Raw genomic sequence first — 26,887 nt, 5'->3', positions numbered from 1 at the left:
ATCTCCAATATGGTGTGACGATTCATGCGATCACCTCACTTCTCCCAAAGGGGAACCCTTCCCTGTGATCATAAAGTCTACTGAGACACATTCTGACAGCAATACTGGATCCTATTGTAATTTTCCTTCCTTTTTTCTTGTAAGTATTGATGTCACCAAAATCAGGAAGACTAAAATGGACATGCAGCCTGCTCTTAAGTCATCTTCCAGGAGTACTGTGAAGAAGAATAAGATTGATGGAGTTATAGAAATTACTTTTTGTCAAGTACATAAGGTTCTGCATAGAGGTGGCATAAAGGCGGCATGAAGAATACCCTATGGACACAAAGGACTGCGACAATCCGCTGGGGAGAAAGGACCCAATAAAAAGTGAAGCAGGTGTGAAGCCTGGCAGACCTGAGAAGTTCAAACTTAGGAGCAAGAAGCTACGTCGGAGAAGCGAACCTCCAGTCGGGAGGACATGGCTCCAACAAAGAAGAGGTAACGGGAGCCACAGGAGACTCAGTAGGGGATAGGGGAAGAGTGCTGAAGCTAAAGACATTGGGAGTAATCTCCCTCACTCAGTAACTATATCAAGAATATCGAATAGGATGAAAGCGTCAAGAGAAATCTCTCTCATCTCAGTAATTGCCTCAAAATTACCTAAGGTAGAGAAGACATCGGGAGTAATCTTCATCTCCGTACTTGTGCCAGAAGTATCAAATAGGATGAAGATATCCAGAGTAATCTTACTCGTCGCAGTAATTGTATCAAAAGTATTGAAAGAAAGAAAGCCTCTGGAGTAATCTCTCTTGTCTTCACTTTGTTTGTGTGAAAGAGACTGAAGGAGAACACCATATCCGGAGTATTCTCCCTCAACACTTTATCATCAAAAGAGACATTCAGGCAAGAAAGTGCCATGAGTACAATATCCTTTGTCAGAGTATTAGAAACAATCAAAGATACTATGGGAACTGTTCCCCTTGTTTTCAACGACAAGTGGCGGGGAAAGAACAAAGAAAAATAACTGTGTGTTGGAAACAGGAGTTTTTTTTTTCTTTTAAACGAGGCCTAAGAGAAACCTGGAAAGAAGTGCAAAGGTTGATAAAACTGTTGTATGAAATGATCGAAAAATTAAACAACGGTTAACCAACTTAACCAGGAGAAGGGAGTCCTTCTCTTGCTTTTCACCTATATTGTTGCATCAGAAACCAAGGAAAAAAGTCGACTTAAAAGCAGCTTGGAGGCTGACCAAGTTGACCAGGAGGAGATAGAAGTTGTTGAACGGTGGGATCAGGAGAAGGGAGTCATTCTCCTAGTACTATCTACAAGTGCAGAACTTGAACTATTATCAGAGACTAATAGAAATACCCCCCGAGGGCTGATCCTATTGTGCCAGGACAAGAGAGTTATTAGGCAACACAAAACATTAGATCCGTTGGGAATGTTTTGATCATTACTATTTCAACCTGCTTCATTGCCTTGAGTCTTGCAATTTGCACAAAGATCATTGGAGGAGCCAATAACATAATGGTGCCGTCAAGCTACGACTTATTGTGTAATGCCAAACCAAAAAGAGATCTAGCCCTTGGTGGTTTTTGTGCTTTTAATTAAATTGGTAACATAACCATCAAGTAGCAATGGCTCAGTAGACCAAGTTTCCTGCAGAAGTAGTCTATAAAAATTCCTCCGAAAATTTGTAGTGCCAGGATTATTCCATTTACTCTGAGCTCCTGATATGTTCCAGGACAGAATCATAAAATTACAGGTGCCAGTGATAGTTGGGGATGCAGAATTATTCAGTGTTGAAAATGACCATGAATCTGGAGCTCGGAAATGAATTTGTGGTTAATGAGCGTGTTGAGTATTTTAGGGTATGCTGGAACGTTGTGAATCTCTACTGACCTTTGATTGCTGATTTAGAATTCAATTTGTTCGGTTGACCCACATCTGATGTGTGAGGAGGTAAACCTGAAGAGGATATAGTAGTTATGTCTGAGGATTGTTGGGTAAGTTCAGATGAATGTCAAACAAGAAGAATATAAATATATAAAAACGCTTGGGTATATTTCTGTACTCAGTTAATGCAATTTATCAGTGTTCGGTTGCCCTCTGCTGTCCAAATGGCAAAGTGCACCTCTGTGTGCCCTTCCACTTCAACAACTGCTATCATTTTAACAAACCGAATGAGCATGGTTCTACGTGCTCACCTTCCACTATCGCAAACATTCTGAATAATTTCAAGTTACTTCTTTTCACCCCCACCTCTCTTCAGACAGGGCACAGCGGTTACAGTGTCAATTAACCGTTAATTACCAGCTCAATGTTGCAGTCTATAAAGGGCGAAAGGCTGTAGGTCGAATGCCTCCTCATGAGCTAAAACTAAAAGCAGGTGCTGTAATTATACTACTATGCAATCTTAAGGCATCACGGGGACTCTGCAATGGTAGAAGGTTGACAATTACAGGTCTACAAAGACACATTATATAGGCCTGTGTAATCGATGGATTAAATCTTGGATACTGTTCTTATACTACACATACCTCTCATTCCATATGTTCCAATTATGCTTTTCAAAGTCAGTCGTGTTTAGCCTTTTCAACGACCAGCAATAAGTCGCACGGACCTACACCCCCTCCCTGGAAGCTGTCAGTGGTAATTCCGATATTTAGCAAGCGGGACAGAATTACCCCTTCGAATTACTGACCGATATTGACCTTTAAGATATACTAGAACGCCGTATGTTACGCTGGGAAAAGCTAGTTGTTAGAATTTGGTAATTTATTTTTAAGTGCTCCAAATAAGATAATCAATGATGGTGAGTTAAAAACATTTTTTTTTTAAAAACAAATATTCCCTGATTAATTGAGTCTTTTCAGTGAGTTCCTGTAATGGCATTGCTAGACTCTCTCATAAAAAAAATGTTTAATTGCACGTTTAAGTTCCCATCTGGTGTAAAGCTAATTCTAGGCAAAATAATAGTTTTGTTTGCCAAAGAGGTGCCCTTAGGGACACGAATCAACATGTTATCAAACAAAAGTTCTGTTTATCCTCCATCAGGGGTGATTTCAGTTGTTCACTAGAAGCGGGTAATACGCTGTGTGCTGTTCATTAATTCCATTACTCCGTAGTCGTGGCAAAGTGTGGATATTGCCATAGCATGAACCCCACTTCGCAACGGTGAATTCACCAGGGTCCCCACCCGTTTCCCTTGTTCGGATCTCTTTGACACCTCCTGGGGGTTGGTGACTTTTTTTGTAGCTACGAGAGCACTTTCCACAGCTAGTATTTGTCTATCCAATTTACCTGCCACCTCTCTTAAATATTTGTCCAAAGAAGTTGGCGTCTATTCTATAGATTTATGTCCCCGTTTTTTTTTTTTTTCTTCTCCAGATTCTGGCTCTTGGAAATTAGATGCCTTGCATTTCCCCATTGGTCATGAATGGCCATACAACCATTGTTGGAATATGTATATTAATTTGTCAAATACAAAATGCGACAAAGCGTTAGTGTCAAGGTGTTCAAGTGCTAGAGTGTTTACTTGATGGATAAAATGATGATAAATAAATAACCACCCTAGCCAAACCTAAATAACCTGGCCAGATCTCTAGAAGACTAATTTCATTCGTTAAAATCTAAAACTCCCATAGAGCGTGCTGCAAAAGCACATCCATAGCAAGCCTAAAACAAATACACATTGAATATACGCTGGCTCGCTACAAACCTAGATGCAAACTATCTTTAGATATAACAGTAGGTAGTTGTAGAGACTCCCTAAAAAAGATAACCCAATCAAATCTCAGTAAAAGAAAAGACCCTGGAATACTATAACAAAATTAGACTTTACAAAGGAGGAGACAGCTCAAGGGCAACCAGGCCCGCTGTCATTGCCGTTCAGACATATTTTACCATTCCTCTGCGGTCGGAGGGGGTGGACCGCATACTGTAACCACCCTTCTTTCTGCTCGTCGCAAAGAAGACAGCTCAAAAGCATCCGCGTCCACAGTTACTGCTTCAGTTTTCTTTTAGCCAGAGCTGTTTAAATTGAGTCAATGTTTACTCACAAACTGCAAACGCAGGACATTCGGGGAGAATCCACTCATCCGCCTTCTCAGGGCTCTGGTGGGAGTCTACTGGGAGACTTGATTCCGACAATCTAAACCTCAATCAGATTGATGGCAAGGTCTGAGACCAGGGTTCAGCCGCAAACTTCTGACACCGGCCCGCAGCTCCCCAGTCCTGGAGAACTGTGTGCCCCAAAACTCCCACTCCGTACCAAGAAACAGGGATATGCCACAATGGAGTATCAAGACTGCAACACAAGTCCTTCTGGATGGGTGATCAGCTTACTGCTCACCTCTGTTCTTGTGCGGCTTCACCGTCCTCTGTCAGCATCGCAATGGGGAAATACAGTGACCAGTGGCCCACAGTGGGGATCTGCGGGAACCGCCCGCGCCGCTGCCCACTCCACTGCAATGGAGTTTTCAGAGCATGAGTGTGGCTAGTGGAGACCTCTCCTCTTCCACACACCGGCTCCCAGAACAGCAATAAGCAAAGAGTGAACAGCAATATGAAATTTAAAGTGCTGTACTAATGATGCAATTGGATGATTTTGAAGGTTTTTACAAACCAATAATACGAATAAATATAATAAAAGCAGATTTGCAAAGAGACATTGAAGTGTACAAGTACCATATTAAGGCATGCTATAAATCATATGACGTTTTTGGTCTTTATCTTTTATCTTTCTTGAGCTGGGGGTGGCTTCCACTCTGGCTCTTTGCCTATACCATACTGGCTATTAAGAGATTACTGCAGACAATACAGGCCATGTCTAATGATTTTCTAGACACTTAATGAATTGACTTGTGTACTCACCTCTGCAAAAAAGGACATTTATTATATTTTTGTCTTGTTAAACTTATGAATACGTCCACATATGGGATTGATAGATTGTTAATTGCGTTTTAGAATTGTTCATGTTCACCGGATGAAGGCATTGAAATCCTGAAATGTGTTGTGCTGATACCAACACACACAAGGAAACTTGTTTTTAACCCACTGGATTGTCATTGAATTGCTTTATTGGAATTGCATTTAGAAACTATTGTATGAAACTTATTATCAAAACAATTTGGCTTTTCTTTTGCTACTTGTTTTTCCAACCTCGTGTCAAGGTTGTGTTAACCTACTCTGCACCTAAACTGTCTTCACGTGTATAACCATTTAACTACATTTGCCCATTGCCCACACATACTACTTGCTATATACAAGGTTGTGCTCCTAAAGCATCAGGAGGAAGTGAACTCTAGTGACAAACTCAACCCTTAACAGCAAAACGCTTAAGAAATGTGTTAAACTGAAGTTTTGTTTAACTTGATTGCATTGCCAGGTAACACTTTGATGATCTGGTTGTAAAGCACATGAGGATAATTGCGTTTGACATTATTTGGTTGGGTTGTCCGAAGGTGTGAGCTGAATCCGCTTCGACCTGAAAGGTCGGTGCATGAGTCACTTTTGAAGTTAGAATGCACAGCATTCATTTAATGCTCTGTAGTAGAATGAGGCATTGTGTAATTGCCATAAGCTGGCGATGTTCTTTTATTTTTTTTAAACGAGTCTTGCATTCGCTTATTGCCCTTGTTCATTTAATTCATTGGGGGCTAAAATAAACTTTGCACATATTGAATATAGGGTACACAATTTCAAGTTGTAGGCCACTAGCCACACACAAAAGTCTATCACCTTATGGTGCTTAAAGAATACATTCCCTAGTTGATGGACAATTATAACGGTGTCTGTCGCTATTCGAGAGGAGCTGTCTAACAATGTTCTCTACATGGCTCCCAGTCCTTGTACGCTCCTCGATGCAAACGTGGCTAAGCGCTTGTATGGCAGAACTGGCATCTTGTCCAGATGAAAATTAGAAATCTGGAAGTGTTTTTTTTTTTTAAATTGAGTGGCTGAAGGTAGGCCTGGTTAAGACATTTTTATTACACCAGTAGCACACTTACAATTCAGTCATTAACTCGCGGACGATCGCTTTGAACAAACGCAAAGCCTGATGGTAAGGCTTGATTAAAGTGAGCTCAACGAGTTCCCATTAGGTGGTGTTTTGGGCGGGCAGAGTCAGGAATGGGAATTAATGGCCATATGGATTAGCATGGCCATAGTCAGGCGATGGGTGGGCACATAACCAAACACCACCTGCATACTGAGTCCCTTCTCATATGTCATTCCTCCTTAACTGTACTCCAATGCAATAGGCTTGGCTTATAGGTGTCGCAAGTGACACCTCATAGCCCAAACTAAAAATGAAAGAAAAATAAAAGGAATAGTGAAAAGAAAAACTAAAGAACAAACATAAAAACTATGAAATAAAACACACAATTCGTCATGAAAGTATCGCATGGAAATGCGTTTTCCTTTTTGAACGCAGCTTATAAAAACAAAAACACAAAGATATTAACTATATTTTTTTTAAAAGTCAAGCATTTTCCATTTTCAACAAACCCAATTGTCCCATGAACGTTACATACCTGAAGAGGCTGACGGCACAGGCTTTTGAAATGCCGAAAGACACTGCTGTTCACGTGGAGCTGCAGCAACGCAGGGCGTCCGATGTGACTGTGATGGTGTCACTGTCCATTGAAAGTCCCAGGGAGAGGGAGCCGCCCAGGCCTTCAGTGTGGGGTTCATCATGCCAGCGTTCGTTTGGCAGTGGACACTGGACACCAGGGTCAGGTAGGTGGCACAATGGCAGCCTATTTAGGTACAAGGCAGGTTTGAAAAATACAATAGTGCTCCCAGGCCAGCCTCCCCAAGTCAGCCAAGGGATTTGGGGTCGTCTGACTGCTTGGCGCCTGCGCGGCCTTACCTGACTTGAGCACTGCAACACTTCATAATTTTGCAAGATGCGTGCTAACACTTGGGCAAGCCTGAACGAAAGGAGCCAGAAAACCTACTGCCCATCCGTCTGTCCAGATTGATTTCGTATTTAGAAGTTGCAAATCGTGCCCTAATGTAAGGCGGTTTTAAATATGAAAGCGGCAGGACGGCTGCTCCCTCTCATCACTGTAGGGCATTGCTGCAGAGAGCACTGGAAGTCGGACTTCAGAAAGACTCGGGCAGATTCCTCTGCCCTGGGAGCGCAGAGAATTCTGCCTCTTCTGAGCGGGTGTGAGGCAGAAATTAGAAACTGATGCCTGGGCTAATGTCCTTGCTTCAGGTTACATCACATTGATCAATTGTTTGTCGGAGTTGCTACTGCTGGCCTGGTACTCGGATCTTGAGCAAGGGGGCAGCCTATGCAAATCATGATATAATATCAGTGACTTTAGGGCACTATTTGCACGTTTTAAATATGAAGGCAATGTGGACGCAAGGCTGGGCGGCAAGGTGGTTGTGAAGTGTTAACAGCATGCACGCATCTCTGGGTAGAGCGAGGCCAGCACCAACGAGAGCTCTTCAGCTGACATGGGAGGCTGTCCGATGCAGAACGGGTCCAAAAATACACTCGTGCATCCGTTATTAAAGCAATACTGGGGCAAGTGCCCCCCCCATGTACTCGCCGCCTATGGATTCTGGTGCTGTGATCCCAATTAAGTTGCAGCACTTTGTGTGGAACTGGGGCGGGCTCCCTCCTCCAATGGCAGCCTGGAAACTACAGTGCTTCAGAGAGCCCAGGAAACTGCTTATTTTCCATACTCGCCCAGTCCAATTTTCACTCGCCATTTGCGAATGGAAATGTTGCGCCTCGTATAATGTTGAGAATTCTTATGAAAGATCTCTTTCATGGTTAAATTAACCCGGTGTTTCATGTAGAAAAAGCATCACTGAATCAAATGAGAAATGTACCGCTATGGAAAGTGCATATTTTACGTCTTAGTTGCTTTACTGTAAAGTTATGTGAGTCTGCACTCAAGAAAATCTTTATTGCTGCCTAATTTGACCAGGTGGTGGATTTATTTGAGCAAGATAGGTCCTTAGTCTGTCTTTCAAAAATCCATTAATGCAGAACTTGCCCTGAAATTCATATGGCAGGGCTTGTGGTCCAGTTCGCCTGCATCCCCTGACATGAATGCAAATGACTATGGGCCTCGTTACACGGGTGGCGGTAAGGATTTACCGGTACCGGTAAAATACCGGTACCGGTAAATCCTTACCGCCTTACTACGAGGTCCCTTTGCGGGTTGGGGGATTTAACGCCTGCTTTTTGCAGGCGTTAAAAACCAACCCGCAAAGGGACCCAGGGAGCTAATTACGTTACCGCAATTTGCGGTACCGTAATTAGCGCCTTCCTCATTCCCATTGAGACCTATGGGCCAAAAATGGGAATGGGGGAAGGGCAATGGTGGAAGGGGGAATTACCGCCCCGCCAACCTTGGAATGGGGCGGTAATTCCCCTTTCCGCCAAGGCAGTGCTGGTATTTTACCGGCATGAACCATGGCGCTAATAGCGCCATGGTTCTCCGCCATCTGTGTAATGAGGCCCTATGTATCATTTATTAAAGGTGAATGTCGGTAGTGAAGAGAATCCCTGCTCAGTGAGCCCTTGCTTCCTCCTAACCTGCCCACGCAACCCCCCCCTTCTCGCTTGGATTCCCTGTGGGAGTTGCCCAGTTTGTGAACATGGCTTCATGTGCGTATGTTCACCATCGAGGAGGTTGTCCTCTACCTGTAGCAGTGCTATCCTTCATCCTTCTATAACCCATCATTCTTCAGTTCCCCCTCGCTTTATTAGTGGTTTAAAACTCCTGAAAGGTATATATTAAAGCTGCCTTTTTGAAAGGCTTTAAAAGACATCCTGAAATACTATTTCATGTCCTACTGGACTTAAAATGTAATTAATCTACAAAAGCAGCGTTTCATTTCTGAATCCTGCTACTGCATTTTTCTATTTCACATCAAGTCAATGTATCAGATGAATTTCTTCCTTTACTGATGTCCCACCATCTGAACACAAGGCTTTTAGTGATTTCAATTTCTCTTTCAAACTTAAGGATAGGAACCACATTTGAGCGGTTTCAATTGTTGGCAGTAGCCCACAGTAAATGTGACATCCGTTTCTTATTTCACTACATGAAAATAGATGCACATATCCACATGCTCATACAAATTGAACTCCATGTTTTGATTTGTTCTACTTGTCTATAAGCACTGCTTTGGCTGAAAGGCTATAACTGCTTTGGAAATCCTGCAATGCAGCAAGCTCAAATATACCATCACTTTACTTTTTGTTTTAGTATTGATGTATTCCGTACCACAGGATGGGATTGTCTTTTTTGAAAGGCAAACGTTCATTCAAGCTCACTCTTCCCATTTTCTTTTGCAATGTAGAACATGAAGCCTTGACAGTCTCTGTGTATAAAGCTCCCTTGCCATTTCCCACACTTCAACATCTCATGTGTATGTTGGTGCTTTTGTTGAATATCTCTTGGAAGACCAATTGGCTTCTCTCGCGTTTCCCAAGGCATCCCCACACCACCCGAATCAAAAGCTCGACCGTAATCTGCATACATTGAGCTCATTCTACTATATATTTCTCATCGACCTATGCCTATTTTTTTGTAAATTCATGAGTTGAGAAACTCATTCTGTAGCCTGCATGGGAATCTAGTATGCACCACTATTCATCAACCCCATTTAGGAGGGGCAGGGCTCAAATTTCTGAGGATCATTCCTGCTTTATGCACATTTTTAACTTGTTGGTTCTGGTTTATTGTTTCTTCTCTTTGACTCGGCACAGTAGTTTACTCTATGATTTGAGGTACAATTCAAATCATACTCTGTTTAGTAAACACTGGATCTACGATCACTAGCTGTCTTTTTTAATATCCAATATCCATCCAAGCTGGTCACTTCCCACGTATAATTCTCCCATTAGCAGTTAAGTAGATGTATCTTTTGATTGCCTTATTGCTGTTGTGAACCCAAAATAAGTTGCCAACATTACTACTTCATCTTATCAATTAGGGAAATGTATTCCTTATTTGGACCCCTATACAGTAATATGGGGTTACCTTCATTGCTATTAGATGTAACTCTTCCCAAAGTTATTCTCAAATTTATTTATTTGTAAAGTCTTACTCCTTTTTCTTAAAATAAGGCCTCCTGATTGTTCCTTCAACCCTTACCACTCTCACATCATTTTAACCAGCCACAAGCAGTTTAGGATTTAATGTTGTATACAAAGGCTCGTCCTTCTAACATCATCCTCTCACGTTTGCATACATCAAATTCCAGAAAATGTTTCAAGCACTGCTCTTCCACTGCAATAATGATCTGTAACTGTTTGTGTGTGTGTCACATCTCCTGGGTTGGTGTCCCCATAACCAAGGTTCCATGTAATAAAGTCACTTTAATAAATCCTGCGGTTAAAAAATGACGATTTTTGTAAAATATTTTTTTTTAAAAAGTTTCACATATATATGCTGGGGGAGACGCCCCGCAACCACCCCAACACTCCTCATAACATAAATACTGACCATTAGGCACCCATATATATATATATATATATATATATATATATATATATATATATATATATATATATATATATATATATATATATATATATATATATATATATATATATATATATATAGTGAAGAAAGTGCATTAAAAAATTGCCATTTCTTACCGCTGGATAATCTCCGCTACTTTATTACTGGATACCATAACCAATGTGTTGCTCTGAGGCAGTCTCCCTGTCCCGTAGACCAACACCAATAGCAATACCAAGATAATGAAGCAATACTGAACCAAGACACAGCGGCGTCCAGGCATAGACTATGAGAGAGAGAATAAAGGCTGCAGGAAAAAATACCAACAGCCCACATTTTGCCAGCTACATTGGGCATGTCAAGCTCATAGATGACTGTATTGTCCTAGACCTCTGATGAAAGCTTTTCTTATTCGAGCAGGTGAGGCCTACAAGGAGGAGAACTTGCTGGACATGCTTCTCAGTACATTGTGCATCTTGAATACAGGAGGGTCATTAATGGGAAAAGGCAGTGAATCGTCAGATGCGAGGTGCCTACTGCTACTAAAACACTATTGTAATAAAATGCTATAATGACGCAATACTACTGTTGTATTAGTATAGCAATACCAATATAAACAATTTAAAAATAGTACACAACAAACACATAGGAGGAAATGGGAAAGTGTAAGCAGATTTGTTTTACAGATACAAATAGTTGTGGAAACCTTTCTGGGGCTTTTTCTAAGGGGCCACATACACAAAAAGCCACTAACACAACTCACTGAGCAAACACCAAGACACAGGGGCACACAAATTAGCTGTGGAAACTTGCTAAAAACCAAGAAACTACTCGCAAGACCAACACCCAAAAAAAGATGGAACTCCTCCCAACTCAAAAGTTTTAAAATCCCTCCAAACACCCCCGGAAGTATGAGCCTGCCCTGTCCAATGCCTTCCCTCACAGCCTAGCAAAACACACAAAGGACCGAGAAATGAGCTAACTATTATATAGTGGGAAACTCTTCCTTTAGGAGATTTGAGGGCTGTGATTGGCTGAAAGAACTCAAACTAACCCAGCAAATCACATGAGAGCGCTCGGTTTAGCTACATATACCCATTATTCATCACATATCATTGCGATAGACACAATAGCCTCAATCCATACTGCTATAAATAGAGTTATTTTAATGGTCCAGTAGTTTGCCAGGACCTGGGGTTAGTTGTTGCCACATTTTCTTGGCAGTGCAGGGGTTTCAGGTCTTCGTAAAGAGCCAAGGATAGTCCCCTGATTCCGATTTGCTGTTGACCTATGGCATTTAAAGGAGCGAGGGAGACTGTGTTGTCCTTGATGGGCTTAGAGGGGCAAGGAAGTACATGCTTTGAAGATACTTCAATTTATTTGCGACCATTTGTATAAGATTGGTCTGGGAGGCTGGCTTGAAGGGTGAAAATATGGGTTCAGTTATTTTACTGAAAACTGCAAGAGGCTAAAGATAAGGTCCAACTAGAGATGGTCGCTTTGGATCTATTTTATCTTTTCATAAATGAAGGTAGTCTGTTTCCTTGGGATATTAAGAGAGAAGAATCGCATTCCGCAGCGGAATTTAGTTCTTTGTTGATCGGAAAAAGTTTGGTCACAGGATTGTTGGCTTGGGCAGTGCTGTTTTCCTATTCTCAATCTGATTGCATAGTATTCTTTGAATTTACAAAGACAAGATTTTTGCATGTGGAGTCTTTTTACTTTTGAGCATGTGGTGCTCAATGGCTCAAGTTTCAGATGACACGAGCAGTTTCGTGTGCCTAAAGCTGTGATGAACACTGTCCTTGATGTTGAAAACCTCCTTTTCATTTCATTAAATAGTAAAATCACACCAACCATTGAATCCTATGGGCAGAGGGTTCCAAGGACATTTTCGGAGGTAGGACTCTAACTTTTACGCCCAATCAACTTCCCTCCCTGCATCCTGCTGCTGCTTGGGGTTTATAAGGTTTAAACTCCGAACTGATGGGGAACAGGTGTGTGACTGATCTTCACAATCAGTAAACGTCCAATGAGGGGGGGGGGGATGGATTGGGGGGGGGGGGAGGGGGAGGGGAGTGTGTGTGTGTGTGTGTGTGTGTGTGTGTGTGTGGGCACGTGTGCGCACGAGCATTGAGAGGGGAGGTGCCTGAGACGATAGATACAGGTACCATCTTTAACATCATTGATACCATCCTTTGGGGTATATAGCGAACCCTATAAACGCCCCACTGGGAGTAAGATAGAAATGACTTGGGCTTTTTAGGTTATGCCATTGTAGAGAGGCTAGATTAGACAGTAGGGGTTTCCAGTCTTTAGGTTGTACACTAACCTTTGGCTATGGCTAAGCCTGGGTTAGGGTAGAGGGAGCCCACGGGATGTTGAAGCACCAGTCGGGGAAGCACATTAGTTGCAATTATTTTTAGTCTCAAAAATCCTAATAAAGTCAATAATAAGTGTTGTCAAGTCTATCAGACTACATATTTTATTTATTTATAACGCACCGAACCCCGACATTTCAGAGATGACTGGACAAAAGAACATCAGTGATCAGGGGGGACTTTGTTAAAATATGAATGTTTTCAGTAATAAATCAGAATGACTATTGACAATGTAAAACAAAAATATTAATTCATATATATTATATATAGCTCCTTTAAAGTGGCATTGCCACTTTGATTTAATTTTGAGGAGAGGAAGCTCTCTGTCGAGCCAGTAGTTGTTTTTTTTCAGATGGTTTGATTTACTTGTTGATGACTTGAGTGAGAATGCCCTCACTCAAGTTGAACTAGTTATACAGGTTATACAAACGCACAGACTTACATAAATGGTGGGTTTAATGAAGGGTCAGCAGAAAGTTAAGTGCTGACTAGCTTCATTGGTTTGACTTGGATGCTGCCGTATTCTGATAGGGCATGTACTTGTGTGACTGCTCTACTCGAGCAAGACTAGTTTTGATAGGTGAAAGACATAGCTTCTAGGATGTTGTCCACATTGTGACACCCTATGTGGCTAGGCCCAGATGGCAAGATTTTCGTCTTTGTTTTTTGTGGCTGGTGCACCATCAGACTGTTTTTTCTCCACAACATCCCCAAACCATAGGGTCACAGGAATACTGTAAATTTGTAGGTCAGTAACACTCTACAGGTAGTAGTAATATAGAAGTTTGCTATAGGCAGTGTATAGTTGAATCTGAGAACTTTCATTTTTGTTTTGCTTGTTAAGAGCAACGCATATCTGGGAAAAAGATGATTGTGAAACTGCTTGAGAATGCTTGAGACGCAGTGTCCGTAGAAAGAGAAAGCAAGGAGCCTATCGTAGTTTAGAGGCGGAGTGGGCGGGTGTCTTAAACCGGGGACAGGAGGTTGTATAACATTTAATCACTGGTGTGGCATGGATCACCCTAGTTCGACGTGTTCTGATGGTTGCTGTTCAAAACTGAAGCTGTCCGCTTTGTTTCTCCTCCTAATATCTAGGGCGAGGAAGAGGGATGTGGTGGTAATTCCATGATTAATTATGGGCAATCTTCACTCCTTCTAGTCTTTCTCCCCATAACAGTGGTCAAACCCCATCATCATTCCACTTCAAGGAACTGGCTTTGGCTGCTTCTGAGTTTCTAAATGGGACAGGCCATTGTATGGTGTCTTTATATAAAGCAGAGGGATTAAGTCCTTGCCCTAGTTAGGGCATCACGTGAAAAGTTTATTTATTGTGGATCAATTATGTTAAGCGATTAAACCGCAATATTTAGCAAGGGCTGTGACGGGTAGAACTCTAGAACATTACTGGTCAGTAATCAAGGCGGTCATTGGCATGTAGTAGTATTAAACGACTTGTGTTTTCCACCAAGAAAACCTCCACAACATTAGGAAACTCCACTCCAGAATCTGCTGTTCTGTGGTTATGGTAGATGTTAATGAGTTGTAGAATTGCAAAAGTGTAGCATAATTCTTACACTTGCCCGGGAATAGCTTGATGTAATCTAAAACGTCTTCCTTATCATTGCTGCAGAGATTCCGAGTAGGACTGGGGCATGTTATTGCCACAAACTCCTTACATCCGTGGAAGGCAATGTAACGATTCAACTTGCTCTGTCGTACAATGTTTGGAAGCTGTGGTTTCAAGGATTCTCTCAGTTGATAACTTTCAGCTGTTTCTAGTCTCTCTCTATGACTCAGTTTATTTCCGCATGTTGACTTCTGGCCTGTGCATGAAGCGCACGTGATCTGTGCACAGCCAGCTTCGAAAAATAGAGACTTGCTTAACCAGTTTGTTTTTTGCTGAATTAATGATGTGCTTATTGTAGTAAAAGCGAATGTATTGAAATAAATTCCATGTTTGTTCACCCAATTGATTTCGAAGTGGAGGACAGGTGGTTTTCTGAGACTCTTGGGTGTCCTTTTGGTCCCATTTGGCAAGTCTACTGATGTTTGCTATTTTTTTTTTTAATGTTTTTGAGCGTGTTATTTGACAGGTATTTGATTAAAAGAAAGCAGTTTTTGTGCTGAAAAGGGAATCTGTATCTTATTTTGCTATATCCTCTGCTTAAGCTACTGATGAAATAACTTATTATATGTTCCTCTTACTTTCTAAAATTACCTAGGCTTACAGCACAGGGTGTCTTGATTCTATTAAAGACATAGAGGCAAGCATTATGCGTCACTCCAGCAGCTCTTCAAAACGTGTGTTTTCTTTTTTTTCTATATTATTGGAAACTCAAACAGAAAACTGATATAAAAGCCTACTGTTTCCCATAAGTCTCTTCTTTATGTTTTCCAGTTTACAACTTTAACCAATCGAGACTCTCTCTTTCCCCTTAGTCACATCCTGCCTGGGTCCATTCCTCTACTTTTAGAGTTCCTGAAATGGACACTTCCAATTAAAAGTATGTCCTTGAACTGGAAAAAAACAACTGTCCCTAAAATATGTCTGCACTCCTCCCTTCGATTTATCATGCTCTCTGCCACTCACAAAGACATTGAACCCCATCCGAGCTGCCTCACTGGCCCTCCTACGCCCAAAATACTTTGCACATCCACATTCTGTTCTTCCCTGGAGTATGAAAACATACACTTAGGGGTGGGAATATGCTTAGTCGGAAGTTGCATGACCTCGCATCAAATCATCTCTTCTGCAATGCAGATTCAGGAGGGATAATGCTTTCTTCTGGGTCTATAATATAATCAATTTATATCCAAGGTTGAATCAGTAGAATGGGATGACACTCTTTTAATACATATTCAAATGTTATTCAATAAATTCATCACACGAAAAAATCCATCTAAATACCATACAAATTGATAAAAAGCACAATTTCATACCAACAATCATAGCCACATACAAAACTCATTAAGACATTCACACAATAAGAACACTCAAGGTGTTTCATGCATCAATAGATATTGGAAATATAGTATTTACCTTCATTTAATATATTAAACAATGACCCAGTCCCTAATATTCGGTGTCGTAGTATATCCGATGCCGAATTAAGGTCAGATATCTTTCACAAAAAGCGTCGACACGTGTTTCGGTCGGAGACCTTCTTAAGGACGTAGGGCAAAGAAAACTTTGCCCTGTTCTTAACAAGTATGGGCCCGTAACCAATCTAAAAACAATAATAAAAACAAAGTGTCATCCCTATTTCTTCACAAAAACGACTAATAATGTCACACTGTGTACCAAATCTCTTAACACACCAGTCCCTACTCACCCCCAGGTTCCAAGTCGAGGGTAGGTGAACGGGATAATGGACATTAATCCTCCACTGGAAACAGTGTAAGTACTGTGCCTGTGGAACCAACATAAACGCACATTTCAGTGTCCATGCCAATATTAGTATCACTGCAAGTAATACCGTGAAATTTAAAAACAATAACAAACACTAAAAAATAAAAAACACAGGCACCCGTGGTGCAGCTCAAGAATCTTCACCGAGATATTGTGAACAAATGGTCACTCACAGACCAGCGTAGAACTTGCTGGCTCAAAAGACCCTTCACAGTGCTATAGAGAAAAGACATGATAAGACCCATGTTATAGACTGGATGTCTTCTTCATATGTACCCCCAGTTAAAAAAGGGGGGAAGAACACTCCCCTAATGCCAATAAAACCACATTTTCCAAAGCCCATTTTACTGTGTCCGCATAACCATGCATGTGTCCCAGTGTGTACACAACCATGCAAAATCGCGAAGTGAAACCTCTTGTAAAAAGTACTCCACAGAAAGGGACCAACCTTCCTTCTTTTTATAGTTATTTCGGTACCCGTGACACCTATCCATCAATGCTACACTCGCAATTCAAGCTGCGTGCCTGTCCTCTGATTAACAAAACGTTTTTGCATGAAGACGAAAACGGAAACGGAAACGGCACGCCGTTAAATACACGGCGCTCGTTTCATTCTATAGTTAATCGATCACACCACCGACTATTCACGTGGTGCTCAGGTCTGCTATGGAGGGCTTGAAGCAGCCGACAAAGCTAAAACAAGGGTCAACGTACTGGTAGCTAAACGAAACACCGGCTGCTCGCGAGATACTCGGACATGCTATCGAGGGCAGGCTGACACTGATCAACAAAGCGTTTACCTTTAGTGCGCACAAGAGTTTCAAAAACGGCCGCAATCCATCATTCGGCTCAAACAAGCAAGTGAGCTAAACATAGGTAAAGGACTACCAACTATAAAGAGTGCTCCAGACACTAAAACGGGACCAACACGCCGTCTGCATTAGCCCGGGGACTCGGACCCAGGAAACGTTCGTACCTGTGTATCCTGAAATAACTTATTACACGGCCAAGAGGTCCGTGTGCCATATGTTCGAGCCTCACATTAGTGATCTACACCAAAGATAGAGCAAATTTTTACCTGACTCACTAATTTAAGGAACTGGGTCCATTTTTAAATATGAACATGTGGGTTATTGCACCAGAAAAGTTTTTGCGTGCACTTGATTACCATGATCTTTAGGATACCACGAGAATGGATCATTATATTCACATTATCACATTTATTTTTATAATAAAGACTCCCTGTGCTGTAAGCCTGGGTAATCTTCATTCACACAACTCACTGCTCACCATTTAGTCATCAGGCGAAGTAGGTGAGGCAAAAAGGTAGGTGACCCTCCTGGGCCCCGGCCAAAGACATTTAGTGTTTTTTTTTTTTTTTTTCTTTTCTCATTTTATTTTGTTAGTCCCCCTTGCCCCGTTTAACGCCCCCACCTGACCCATAGCCCATGCCCAAATTCCACTTCCATGTTTCCCGCCTCCCCCTGGCCCTGATTGGTGCAATATTGCATGGTTTTGTCTGTGCCGTAGCGCGGCACACCTCCCTGCTCGCCATTTAGTCATCAGGTGAAGCAGATGAGGCAAAAAGATAGGTGATCCTCCTGTGCCTCTGCCAAACACATTTAGTGTTTTATTTTCTTTTTTTTATTCCCCAGAGCCCCGTTTCGTGCCCCCACCCGACCTGGTTCCCCTGCCCAATCCCACTTCCTTGTTTCCCATCTCCCGCCCTCAGTACCCCCGGCCCTGATTGGCGAGATACTTGGTCTTGACTGGCCTTCTCAGCGCAGCCCTTTGCCCGGCAGCACCTTCGGCAAAGGTCCCAGAGGCAAAGGGCGGATCCTACATTGGCCACTCCAAAGTGTGTCTGCAGGTGTCAGCAGGGGAAGCCAGTGAAGCCAGACATCAACAAGAAGCAACTATCAAAGTAAGTGTGGCACGGGTGGGGAGTAGAGCAATCGCTCTAGTCCAGAAAGCCCTACCACTCTACATTACCTTTTTTTAAGAACATAGCTTCACAGTTGAATGTCACCTGCATCACTCTTGGAGAATACTGAACACTAGCCACCACCATTATAAATCCACTCTCAAGTATAGTGTCCCCTTCTGTGTCCCGATAAACCAAACCTGCCGCATGACAATTGTGATTATTAGCATGTTCCTTGCCTGGATAGTATTGTGAACACTTGCCTGCATCGCATTCAACCAGAACTCTGAATGTTAGCATGTCCCACACTTCGATAGAACTGTGAATGTTGGCATGCTCCACACTTGGATGGTATTGTGAATACTTGTCTGCGTCGCATTTAGCCAGAACCTTGAATATTAGTATGTTCCAAACCTGGATAGTATTGTAAACACTTGCCTGCGTTGCATTCAACCAGAACTTTGAATGTTAGCATGTTCCACACTTGGATGGTATTGTGAACACTTGCCTGCGTCGCATTTAGCCAGAACTTTGAATATTAGCATGTTCCACACTTAGATAGAATTGTGAATGTTAGCATGCCACGCACCTGGATCAAATTGTGAATGTAGGCATGCCCCTCACTTTAATCGAATTGTGAATATTGGCATGTTCCACACTTGGATAGAATTGTGAGTGTTGACATATCCCACACTTGGATAGAACTGTGATTATTAGAATGTCCCTTACCTAGATAGTACTGTGAACACTTGCCTGCGTCACATTTAGCCAGAACTTTGAATATTAGCATGTTCCACACTTAGATAGAATTGTGAATGTTAGCATGCCACGCACCTGAATCGAATTGTGAATATTGGCATGTTCCACACTTGGATAGAATTGGGAACACTAGCCTGGGCCGCATCCAGCCAAAATTGTGAAGGTTAGCAAGTGCCACCATTAGAATTGTGAATGTTAGCAAGCGCCACACTTGAATATAGTTATGGACATTGGCCTGCGCCACATTCAGGCAGAATTGTGAGTGTTGGCGAGTGTCGCACTTGGAATTGTGAATGTTAGCGAGTGCCGCACCTGGATTGAGTTATGAACATTATCTTATGCCGCATCTAGACAGAACTGTGACTGTTAGCAAATGCCTCACCTAGAGTTGTGAATGTTGGCAAGTGCCACACTTAGATAGAACTGTGAATGTTAGCCAATGCTGCACCTGGATGGAGTTATGAACATTAGCCTGCAACGCATCTAGTCGGAACTGGGAATGTTAGCAAGTACCACACTTAGAATTGTGAATGTTGGCCTGCAACGCATCCACTCTGCAAGACTCTCAAGTCTGGGCATAGCCTCCACCTTTGTCTATCTTATGATAATGTGTTGTGGGACCCTGGCCTTTTTCTCCCGCTGTGCAGGACTCTCAGGTCTAGGTGTGGCCTCCATATTTGTCTATTGTATGGGGAAATGTAGTGTATTGTGAGACCTGGGCCTCCCACCCACCCCTACCATGCAGGATTCTCAAATCTAGGCATCTAGCCAAACTGTGAAGGTCAGTTGCGAAACATATAACCCACTAACCAAAAAGCTCAAAATCTCTGCATACTTACAAAAACCCACACAACCACCACTCGCAAAGCAAACCGCATACACTTCACCACACGGCAACAGCAAACACATAAGCCACACAAACAGAACACAAGGTCTGGCATTGATACGATACTCTCACAAAAGCTCAGCGCACAGTGTTAATCAAATTGAAGCTGCCAACAGGACACCAGTTCTCTCAATATCCTACTCCCTCTTCGCCCTTACTAACCCAACCCACCGTCTCGTTTACAGATCTGCCCGAGCGCCTGGGGGCCAACTCTTTTGGTGATGGTGCGCAGTACAAATATCTTTTACATTAACATCTATGTCAAAACCGGACGCAAGCATTATGCTTGTTCAAAGCTCGCCATTACTTTTGCTCCCATAGTAGATACTGGCTTAAAGTAAAATGTTCTAAATGTGGAAACATTAGACCAGTGGGAGGACTTAATATATCTTGCAGTGAAACGCCTGGGGCAAATGCCTTGGAAGCTGTTGGCCTTCATGCAGTTGAAAGCTTTATGGAGATCGCTGATGATTGCACTCAGAAGATGCTTAAAATTGTAAACAGATGTCTCCGTACGAAAGCTTGACTATTGCAGTTAGAAGATGCATTAGGCCAGCATGTTCTGTCACACTTAGAGATCACACAGCCTTTTACAGGTGACCCTAGCAATCGACTACTTCGAATACAAGGCTCTGTCTGAGCCTCAAGGTATGTATGCACGCACCTCTCAGTGAATTTTGCGCACCGCACGGCTACCGACCTGCATGCTTCAGAATGCAGCAATGACCTATGACAAAAATGCAGGTCTAGCTGGAAACCTAACGCTCCACCAGGCATAAACATAGTGAACAACACTACTTCCATCAGAATGCAGTGACGACCTATGACAAAACCGGTCTAGCAAGACACTTAACTAAATGTTTCTTGGTACGGCACAATAGTTAGTTTTAGTATGCTGCACTAAATTAAACGCTATCGGATTTGCTTTTACGTCTGACAATCTCCTACAAGACATCAGACAGATCAACATGGTCAACTTACCTGGATAAACAATGTTAGGCGGAAACCTGTGCAGTTCCCTCTGGGACCACTGCAAAAGATTTAGGACTACAGGTGTTTGGCAGTAAACCCACTTGGTAGCAGTCTTTACCACACAGATTCACTTGGTAGCTGTGGCTGAGCAGTCAGACTTCTCTCAAGAAGAGTTAAGCAGTATGTGGAGTATACAATATAGGGCTATTCTTCACAGTAACACAAGCAAACACGCAACAAGGCTTCAGTGTAAAGATATACAGGTATTTATTAATAACGGAACATCTATAGAAAACACTCTGGCACTTTCACGGCAAACAATTCAATTACAATTACTCTACGAAGCAAAAGATCAATCCCCCTAACAATAGTTCGACAAGTCTAGGTTTTGCCAGCATCACTTATTTGCAGACAGAGGTGTATGCTGCCACCTAGATGGCACTCTAGTATTCGTTAGGACGGGAGAGAAAAATAGTAGGTTACAAAATCAACACAGTTCAATACTTCCCGGGAAAAATGCAAGGCAAGAAGACAAGAACCACAATAGATCATAAAGTTCAGAGGCCAGGCCCACTCGGTGAGAGGCAAGGCGATATGTCCCAAAAAGTCTCTTTGTGGAAATGCGTTCGAGTCTGTGTAGCAAATTGTTATTGGAAGATTGAACCAGTTTAGAACAACACGCTAGAGGAAGCTTGGAGGCGACCCTATGGAGAGGCGAGGATTAAGACACCTCACTCTATCCGGCAACAAGGGAAGCCAGGCGGACACAGTACCTTGATTGTGGAGAGGCAGTTCCGGCGGGGGCAGTTGTTCCTGGTGGTGGATGCACGTCGGGTCTTTGCCAAGAGTAGAGATGATCTTGTCGTCGAAGAAAAGTGAAGTCCGGTGCACCACCAGGCAAGAGACCAGCCGCGGAGTGCTCTGTCACAAGGCACCACCTTTTGGTTACGGTACAGGGGTAGTGGCTATCCGGTTGCCGAGGTGCTCTGCACGGGCAATTCGACCACTGCGTCCTGAGGCGAAGAAAAAGCAAAGGGGACTGGTTGTTCCCACCAGTCAGGGGAAGAGACTCTCCGGCAGGGAGATCTCCTCTGTCGTTGGGAAGTGGTGAGTCGGTTCAGCAGGGCTCCACCGGAGGTGTCGTCGTTGCAGGCCGGCTCAGCTTTACCCTCGTCGGATTCTTAGGTCCTGTGGCGACATCTGAAGATTTAGTCCCAAAAGCCCTGCTTTTATGCAGAAAACCCCCATTCATTCAGCCTAGCTGTCAATCAACACACGCTAAGTGGTGAGCGGGGAGGCTCACCACTTGGGCCAATCACACCAGAGTGCGACCGGAGTTGGCAAGGCAACTCGGTCCAGGGTGCCTAAACCCCCTCCCACACGCCTGTGGTAACCCAGATAGAATGGCACCACTTTGGAGGGTCTCTGTACAGAGGCCCGCCAAAAGTGGAACAAAGGGCTCAACCTTTGGTTTAGGAGTCACAGAGACGAACACAGACGCCATTTTAGAAACCCAAGTTCTGGCAGAAAATACAATCCGATAGACTTATTTAAGATAAGTAGACCGGGGGTATGTTCGAGACTAACGAGAAAAAGTATCAATCTCCAACAATGGGAAGAATCCCATAGAGTTATATTCAGGGTCGAACATAACAAGTAGTTTCCACTGCCACCAGCCAAAACTCGACAAGGGGGGATGGGACAGTGCCCACTCGAATAACAGATCCAGGAGTAATCGAATTACCCCTACTACTACGTCCACAATAGGATGGTTTGTACTAGTTCTGTTAGTAAATTTAGGTCTAGTAAAGCCAATGGTGACTTTACATGCCCGGGGAGACAGTAGTCAGTCCTCGGGTATGGAGTCTATGACGGGGGTCCGCTAGGACGCCCCAGTGTTACGGCACGTAGGGTGCGGTGTAACACACATAGAAAAACATATGAGACCCTATGGAGTAAAAGACCCCATAGCCCATAGAACACATTGACAGTCAAAGGAATTACATACATTCATATCCAAGAGTGGGAGAAAAAGAGTCTCACTCTTGGCAGGATGGAAAAAACAAACTCGAGAAATCCAGCAAAGCTGCTGGGGGACTCACTAGGTTAGGAAATTCAGCCTAAATAGAGAATTCTCCCTAACAAACAACCTGAACACTTTGTTGGCATCCCACAGCATTGACTACATTGGAACGGGGCCGGGGGTTGCTAATCTTTACTCATCCTCTACTGCCCGGTGCTCACCAACCGGTGCTCTGTTTGCTAAATCATGACTGGCTGAAATGTCCGATCTGTACCCCCCCACTACTAAAAGCCTTACCTTGTTCCAATAATGAAGCTAAGAAATTAAACACCTGCACTACAAGGACAGAAATGGGATGAACACTCCTTGGTTCACACCATATCTCCCAAATGTGCCATGTGAAAATATAGCTCTGGATTGTCGATGGGGCACAAGAGACCTTGATGTTTTCTGCAGACCCTTCTGAAATTCCTTCCATTGTCCATTTGCACCTGCAATTCTGCATGCCAGTAATGTAAGACTCTGAGCCTCCACCAGCGGATGTATGTTGCCCATTGGGTCCATCAGAGGATCCCTCTGGAACAGGATTATCTGTGGGAAATCTTTGGAAAGTTCCATCGGAACTGGAAACCATGCTTGCAATCTCTAGTCTGGCGTAACTATCACTATTTCTGCTTTCTCTCTGCGTACCTTCGTGAACGTCCTTGCCAGCATTACAAAGGGTTTCAACACATAGATCACCCCCTCCCAACTCTGAAGGAACGCATCTGTTCCCTGAGCTCTTCGGTCTAGCCTTCAGCTGAAGTATTTCACTAACTGTGCATTCAGCCTGGATGCAAATGTTTTGTGGGCCCCATATTAGTTGTAGTTTGGAGAATATTGTTATGTTCAGCATCCAATAGCTGGAATCTTGTAAGTAACATGAATTCCAGTTCGCCACCAAGTTCTGCTCCCCCAGTAGCTACTATTCTCTGATTGAGATCCCGTTTTGTAGACAGTAGTGCCAAGTCTTTTGCTAATTCCACCAATATTCTGGATTGCATTCCACCCAGTTTGTTGATGTAATGTTGTGGGATGTTTTTACCCATGCATCCAAGCCCTACAATAAAACTGTGCAGTACTGGCATGGAAAACATCATGATGGCCAGAACTCCCCAGAGAGTGCACAGGGAAAACATGAAGAATAGGCTGTCACCCCTTTTTGCCTATGTTGTGAGCACAGGAGGGCACTGCCTAAAACCACCATTGGGCTACACACACAGTAGCATGAAACCATTGGGAATGGCAATACTGATTGCCAAAAGAAACCCAGAACTGTGGGGAATTCATTTTCTTAATCCCAAAAATGGTGCATTACCAGTACTCGCCACTATCGGAAAGCCGGCGTTTTAAAACCACCAGACTTTTGTGTAAAACTGAACAAATGAAACAAAACCAGACCAAGGAAAGACTTGCTAAGAGGTGGAAGAATGTAAAACCATATTCTGAAATGACTTGAAGGAAGTAATTATTTAATGTATAGGTACAAATTGTCAGTTTGATTTGAATGTAGAAAACTGGGAACAAAAAGTGACTTTTAGCTGAAACCTGGGTTAGTGAAACTGGATTCTGCCTGACAACTACCCCCGACAGGAGAAACCTGTTCAGCCACTCTTCCCAGGCCTAGCTGCATCCTGCTGCCCCTAGCCAAAAGGAGTTGTCACCTCTCTGATTAGATTAGGGGTGTAGCAGCTGGGGACTACAGGGAGTTGAACAAAGGCCTGTCCTGGACTCGGGCAAATGTTATATTGGGGGCATCGTAAAAGTGGCTTCCTCTTAGGGGAAACTGGGAGGGGCAGTGCCTCTGCTAGCAGCTGAGCTTCGGGGAAGTGGATAAACCAGTTATTCCACCCTGTGATGTGGGAAGCCACACCCCTTTTTTGACCAGGGCATAATTTTAAAAAGATAGATAACTCATAGTGCGGACTTGTCAGAATTATATAAGTAATATCATTATTTTTGTGATTTTTCTGTGAACATTTTGAGAGGCGTTGGGACCCTGTGGTGTATTCTGGGGGGTTGCTAGCGGAAATAGGGTCTCACTTCAAATGTCTGCATGTTAAAAATCTGACACTTCATCAATTAATGTCCATACTCCTTGCGCACATGTGTGTAATTTTGGGTAAATGTCCGATATTGCAAAACCAGTTAAAAAGCGCAAAATGTTGTCATTTTTGAATGCAAGCCCCCAGGAAGATCAGAGGCGGACAAGCATGGACCATAAGGAATATATAATGTGCACATGTAATTTCAACAAATTGTATATCTGGGAAGGATGTATTTGAATCAAATATAGATTTGTGGGCAAACTGACCAGTAGAGGATCCTCTGACCCATAAACAGACTTCATCATGCTGACAATCCATTTCCCTCCCCCAATCATGGGAGAGGGGAGAATTGGGCCAATGACGAGTAGAGGGGGGCAGGCTTAGCTAGGCACAGGCACACACTCATTTTCAAAACACATAAAAAGAGACTGCTGGCACAGGTAGAGAGATTCAATTCCATTTGCTGCGGAGCATGCTGACCGACAACTTCACATCCAGAGATCCAGACTTCAAATCCATCAATCTCCAAAGACCAGAACTTTACTTCAGAACTTAAAGCAAGGGCCTAAACCCACAAACTGAGAACTCTTCTCAGCAGGCCTCAGCATCCTTAAAATCATTTGCAACTATTCCACAGCCGGGCAAGCTGTTTGAATTCTTTTGGCAAGAACGATTGCCACAGACCAGACTAGAGATCCAGAGTGACCCAGACCGCTGTGAGCAGAACCAGAGAGCTGACCCAGATCACTGTGAAGTGCCAAGACCAGAACCGGAGTCCACTCCAAAACCTGACCAGATCCGTGACGAGGCCTAGTTCAAATTTATATTGTGAGTACCTATCAGAACTGTGCAGAACCAATCTCTTAGTTAAAATAATCTAATCCAAACTATTTTAACCTAAGTAGAACTGCCTCCTATAAATCGTGTCATCTGTCATTTGTAAAGCTGCACAACTGTCACCTGTCAATTCTGAAGATGCAAGCTGTCGCCTGTCATTTTGAGGGGGTGAATTGCCAGAGAAAAAGTGATTATCTTATCTTTTGCTAAAATCATATCAAGTATTTCTGTACTGCATTTTATTCCTCATTGCTTTTCCCTTGAAATCATAAAAGTATTTTTGCTACTTTATCCATCCTATACTAACTCCTCATTGATTATAAAGAAGTGTGCTAGTGTCAGATTACCCATTATTGATCAACATTATATTTATAAGGGCGATATCGATTATTTATTTATTATAAAAGCGTGGTATCTATATTTAGTTTTATTTCTCAAATAAACCTTTTAAACTTGCAAAACGAACTACTTCTTGGCTCAGTGGGGTCAAGGGGATTCTAAGAGAGGGGTGTTATATAGGGGTAGTCATCCAGAACTCATGAACTGGATATAAAGATATATCAGTAAGGTTTCCATTCAGTATCCCAGACTAGGCATTGACTTAGCTGTAGTGTTGAATTGAATCCTCTTTCAATGTACTGCTGAAATATTGTCCATCCTGAGGAGTAGGCGGCATTGAGCGTACCTTCTCACAAACGTCTTCACTGCGAATGAACTTGCTAATAGTTCTAAACAGTTGATATGCAACTGTTACTCCTCTTGTGACCATGTGCCTCCTGTCTGCAGTTGGCTGCATCTCATGCCCCAGCCTGGCCTGCTCCTGTCTGACTCTATTACTAGGTCTGGTTTGTCTCTGAATATAGCCTTGCCATTTCATGCTGTCATGTTGTGCAACCACCACTGTAGTTCTGGCCTGCCCTTGTCGTCTATTAATATCAGTTGGTGATATTGAACTCCTCCCTGTAGATTTGTTATTGGTGGCCTCTTTAGGGCTCTGTAATGTAGTGGTCAGGGAAAGATTTGTTTGGATGGAAGATGCTAGCAGCCCCACTACTCTAGCTATACTCTGAAGACATATGACCCTCTTTTTGAGAACTGGGGCTGTTCCTTCCTTATCACTCATCT

The 26,887-nt window shown here is 42.9% G+C and overlaps 1 protein-coding gene across 4 annotated transcripts in view; it reads left to right on the top strand.

The window, feature by feature from the left end:
- TMEM106B (transmembrane protein 106B) overlaps positions 1–26,887 on the top strand; it is a 177,296-nt gene that overhangs the window by 30,499 nt on the left and 119,910 nt on the right. The window lies entirely within an intron of this gene.

Source organism: Ambystoma mexicanum, chromosome 2q (assembly GCF_040938575.1).
Source record: "Ambystoma mexicanum isolate Mex_15411 chromosome 2q, UKY_AmexF1_1, whole genome shotgun sequence".
Taxonomy (NCBI): Eukaryota; Metazoa; Chordata; class Amphibia; order Caudata; family Ambystomatidae; genus Ambystoma; species Ambystoma mexicanum.
This window is presented reverse-complemented; position numbering and strand designations above follow the sequence as displayed.